Source organism: Gavialis gangeticus, unplaced genomic scaffold, assembly GCF_001723915.1.
Source record: "Gavialis gangeticus isolate Ggan-Ray unplaced genomic scaffold, GavGan_comp1, whole genome shotgun sequence".
Classification (NCBI taxonomy): domain Eukaryota; kingdom Metazoa; phylum Chordata; order Crocodylia; family Gavialidae; genus Gavialis; species Gavialis gangeticus.
In genome coordinates this window covers 6,939,215-6,944,763 of record NW_017729028.1, presented here as the reverse complement: position 1 = coordinate 6,944,763, position 5,549 = coordinate 6,939,215, and the positions used below count along the sequence as shown (strand labels likewise).

Genomic DNA, 5,549 nt, shown 5'->3' with positions numbered 1-5,549 from the left:
ACACACACACACACACACACACACACACACACACACACACACTAAAATTCAAGAATATTATCACCATATTAACTCACATACCACAAGCCTGAAAAGACATGTACCTTGTTTTGGGAAGGCAGAATGAAAAGGGGGGGGAACAAAAAAAAACAAACAAACTTTCCTGACCAAGGACTGGCACCCTACAGTCCATGGGCTAGATTCAGGTCTGCAAAGCCACTGGATTCAGCCCATGCATGTGGAGTTTCAGCAACATTTGCGGGTAGGGTCTCTGGCTGCAGAGACTTTCCCTGTACTGCCACAGAGAGAAGCACTGGCTGTGGGCATGTCCTAGCACCCACCTGCTCACCCACTTCTGACCTGATGTGGGTCATTCCAGCCTGCATCTGGAAAAAGTTGCTAACCACAGTCCTAAAATTCTTAATTGCCAGAGTACATGCTCACCAAGGCTGAATGCTAGCCAAATACAGGAGTGGCAAAATCCACTCCTCAACTCCTCCTCAAGCTGCAGCTCCACAGGCAAAGTTTTAAACCCACGTCATAGCCACTGCCAAACTGGTCTTTACAGTTCAGCCAAAAGTGACTGTCAATTTAGCAGTAGTTGTGAGAACTAAACATGCAACTGTGGAGATGCAGCTAGCAATGTAAGTGATGCTGAGTGGCTCTGCTCCTGCCTGAAACTAGGAAGGGAGTAGAGCCCCTGACAGCCATTCCAGTGCCCCCATGCCTCCACTGTGGCATAGAAATCAGCCTCATTATTTAAAATATGAACCCCAATTTTGGAGGGCTATTTAATGAGAAACAGATGACTGTGGTGTAAATTAAATGTGTTATTATTGTGTCACCAAAATGGTACATCCCCCTAAAGGTCCTACTATAATCCCCTGCTCAATCCCCTTCAAGTTAAGTTGTATAGAAAATGTGGGATCTCGTTTCCTTTCATACCAGTTTAACACTGGCATAACTTCATAAGCATCAAGGGTGTTCCTCTTGATTTATGTCTATGACACTAAGTCACGACACTTGACTACTGTCTTCAAATTCCTGGGCTTACTGAAGAGTGCTCTTTTCCATAAGGATATTTATATTTAGCATTTTTTGCTTTCACAATATTGTGCATGGTGCCTTTTAAACCAGTGATTCTTAACCAGGGTACCATGGTACTTACTGGTGTTGTCAGATATTCTGAAAGGCACTGCAAGGTGTGAGGGATAAACTTGTCCCTGCTTGGCTGATCCCCAATCCCACTGCCTGGCTCCTCTGCAAGGAGGTAAGCACTGTAGTATATAGTTTCTGAACTTGGGTGCTGCTCAATTCACAAACGTTATAGAGGGGTGCCCTCAAGTCCACAAAGATCGAGAACTGCTGCTTTAAATCTATAACCACCTTTGACTATGTTATACTGAAGTGCCAATTTCTTAAAGCTTAAGAGACTTAATATGCATACAGGACTGCAAAACTATGCTAAGTAAATACAATATCAGTTTTCTAAGTTATACCTCAAGTTGACCAGTCCACCTCTCTTCTGCAAAAACTAAATGGACTTTACAGTACATGTTCAGGAGTTCAACTGTCTGATGAAAAAGCTTGGATTTAACCATGCAATTAAGTGTTTTGCTGACTGAGGTCTAAATTTTTAAATACAGGCTTTTAGGAAGAAAAAGTGAGATACTGCATCCAAAAGCTGTCCAGCTGATTGTTCAGATTTGAGGAGGAAGGGGGTAATTAAGAAAAAAAGTGGAAGGAATCTTAATAGTAACCACAAGGTGCAATATGGAGAGCCTAAAGCTTATTTATACCATTTTCTCATCAAAGATTCTGTGTCTTAAAAATCATAATCTACTAACAGCCACAGAGTGACAAAAATGAGTAGTATTAAAAGGTTTGTAGTTCTGAAGTACTCTAAGGGCCAGATCCTACTCCACCTAACAGACACCAAAGTGCAATCCTATCTACACTGCTAAAACCAAGAAAAACAGCTAATGCATCTACTTTGTTGCATGCTGTCATCTTAGCCTTAAGACTAACTTATAAAAAAGCAGAAAGGAATAAAAGAACTGCCACCTTTTGTATTAAAAGGGTTGTGTTTTTCAGGGACTTAACCAAGGTAGGCAAGTAAGGCTGGAATGGACCTCCAGCCCCATGCTCAAGGAAGGACCATCCTTAACTAAACCATCACAGCCAAGTGTCTATTCAACCTGCTCTTGAAAACTTCTAGGAATGGAGATTCCACAACTTCCTCAGGTAGCCTGTCCCAATGCCTGACCGTCTTTATAGTCAGAAAGCTCTTCCTAATCTCAAACCCAAATTTCCTCTCCTGCAGTTAAAGGTCACTGCTGCTAGGCCTCTCCCCTATGGCCACTGAGAAAAATCCATCTCCATCCTCTCTGTAATCGTTTGTCAGGTATTTTAGATGGTGATCAAATCCCTCATCAGTCTTCTCTTCTCCAAACTAGCTCTCTTAGCCTTTCCTCATATATCAGGGGCAGGCAATTATTTTGGGGGGAGGGCCGCTTACCCAGTTTTGGCAGGCTGTTGAGGGCCACATGGGTAGCCCCACCCTTTGACAGGTGCCCCACCCCTTGACAGGTGCCCTGCCCCCTGGTCACCATCTTGGGACCAATGTCCCAGGGCCAGCACAGGTGGGGCCCAAAGCCGGCCACAGGCTGGCAGGGGTCTGTGGAGCCGAGCTGGGCTGCGCCAGCAGGGAGAGGAGAGAGCTGGCCCGGTTCCATAGAGCCCCTGCCGGCCGGGACCCCGCGCTCCTGCCACCCTGCTCTGGGCCCCGCTGGCACTGGCCCTGGGACACTGGTGCAGGCCCCATGCTGCCACTGACTCCCCTCCCACTCACTCCTAGTGCCCTCCAGCCCTGCAGTATAGGTGGGGGACAGCTCACAGCCCTGACCCCCTACTCGCCAGCAGGGAAGAAGCTGGTGCTGAGCGCAGGGAAAAGCATCCCCTCGCCTGCCCCATTCCCGGTGCTCCCTGCTGCAGCCACTCACAGCCCATGCGGGGCTGTCTGGAGCAGGCGCAGGCAGCCCCATGTAGGCTGCAAGCAGCTACAGCACAGGGCGCCAGCCACGGGGCAAGCAAGGAGCCACTTTTCCCCATGCTCAGCACCAATTTGTAACTCGCCCCCGCTGCCAGCCTAGGCCCCATGCCGGCTCCGGGCTCACCCATCTGGGCTGTGTGCAGCGACAGCAGCTGTGGCCCCCGCCATTTGCCGCGCCAGGGAATGTCGGCTGCTGCTGCCTGCCTGGAGCTCATGCGCTGGGCAGCCCACAGGTGGCAGTGCCAAACACTGCCCAGCTTGGCAAGCAGAAGGGGGGGGGCCGCAGCTGCTGTCGCCAAGCGCAGCCCCAAAGGGCAAGCCCAGAGCCAATGCGGGGCCCAGGCTGGCTGCAGGGCCGGGTTAGAAGCTGGTGCTGTGTGGGTGGGGGGGAAAGCAGCCCCTCGCCTACCCCGTGGCCAGCACCCCACATTGCAGCCGCTCACAGCCTGCCTAGGGCTGCCTGTGCCTGCTGAGGACAGCCCTGCATGGGCTGCCAGCAGCTGCAGCAGGTGCCGGGCACAGGGCAGGGGAGGGGCCGCTTTTCTCTGTGCTGGGAAGGAGCAGGGAAGGAGCCCAGGGAAAAGCAGAGCGCAGGGAATGATAGAATGGCCTCGCAGGCCGCATCCGGCCCACAGGCAATATTTTTCCCACCCCTATCATATGTCATGCTTCCCAGGCCTCTTTTTGTCACTCTGCTGGACTTTCCAATCTGTCTACATGCTTCTTAAAGTATGCGGCCCAAAACTGGACACAGTACTCCAGGTGAAGCCTCACCAATGCTGAACAGAGCAGAAAAATCAGGTCCCATTATTTACAAGTGACACTTGTGTTAATACAACCTGGTATGCTGTTGGCTTGTTTTGGTTCATGTTCTGCTTATGCTCCATTGTAAATCCTTGGTCCTTAACTGCAATACCACAGCCCAGCCAGCCATTCTCCAGTCTGTACTTATGCATTCCATCTCAAGTGCAAGACTTTGCACTTGTCTTTGCTGAATTTTATCTGATTGATTTCTCTTCTCTAATCTGTTCAGCTCATTTAGGATTCTATCCATGCCCTCCAAAGTGACAGCAACTCTATCCAACTTGCTGTCATCCACAAATTTATTAAGTGTGTACTCAATCCCACCATTCAAATCATTCATGAAAATGCTGAACATTACTGGACCTAGGACAGACCCCTGGGAAACCCCACTAGGTAGTGCCTCCCAATTAGACATTGAGGACTGCTCATTGAGCATGATGATCCAACCAGTTTTGTATCCACCTTACAGTATTTTCATTTAGTTTGTACTTCTGTAGCTCCTTAATGAGAATCGTTAAGAGATGTGTCAAAAGCCTTGCTAAAGCCAGGATATATCACCTGCTCTCCTCTCAGCCACAGAACCTGTCACCTTATCAAAGGAGGAAGTCAGGTTGGTCAGGCACAACTTGCCCTTGATGAATCCATAATTACTGTTCTTGATAACCTCTTTCCACTCTTGGTACTTCACAACAGATTCCTCAAAATGTGCTCTATGATCTTTCCAGGTATCAAGGTCAGATTGGTCTCTAATTCTCTGGATCCTTCTTCCCTTTCCTAAAGATGGGCACTATATTTGTCCCTTTCCAATCAACTGGGACCCCACACAACTTCCACACGTTCTCAAGGACAATGGCTCTGAAATTAACTTAGGCAATTCCTTCAGTACCCTCAGGTGTATCCCAAATGGCTCTGCCAACATGAAAGTATCTAGCTTCCTCAAGTAATTCCTAACTTGTTCTTACACTACTTTAGGATACTTATCTCCTTCCCTATCTTTGCTGTCAATTGTGTTTGTCATCCGGTAGCTGAGTTGATTTGTAAAGACTCAGTTAAAAAAGGCATTAAATACTTCTGCCTAGGACAAAACAGGATCATATTTAGGTGCCCAATACATGCAGTAGGAGCTGACCTAAAGTGATTTTTTTTTTCTCTCTCTGTTTTCTCCTGTATTTTCTCAGCCAATTAAATTTTGCTTTCTACCATGCGTCAGGAGTACAAACTACCTTCTGAACTGTCCAATCATCAGACACCTTCTTAAGCATACCACATGAATGAGAACTGTAGAAGTCCAAGCAATGCCTTGAAGTAGATTTTTAATTTTGTTAATGAATAAAATTCCACTGCCCCATACATTTAGATCAATTCAAATGTTTAATTTTCAATAAGCTCAAAAACCCATTGAAAGACATTCTTGTTTACAACTTTGCTTCCTTCTCTGAAATAAAAGCAATTAAAAAAAAAGATTATTTGAAATGTTCTTAATTTAGGTATTCATGTTTTCATGTCTCTTGAAATAACAAAAAGAGATTAAAGTCATGTACTATATTTTTTTGCCATTATTCTTACACGAATAAAGATATAGTAAGTTACCACCAAATAACTGCAGTCTTGTCACTTTCATTAATAAAAACATGCTGCATTTCCTGGCCAGCATTTCAGTTAAAAAAAAAAAAAAAAAAAAGTGTCACTCTTA

General features: G+C 46.4%; 1 protein-coding gene across 1 annotated transcript in view; it reads right to left on the bottom strand.

Moving 5' to 3' along the window:
* The window catches only part of ASAP2 (ArfGAP with SH3 domain, ankyrin repeat and PH domain 2), a 210,861-nt gene that overhangs the window by 32,929 nt on the left and 172,383 nt on the right, over positions 1–5,549 (bottom strand). The gene's annotated exons all lie outside the window — the stretch shown is intronic.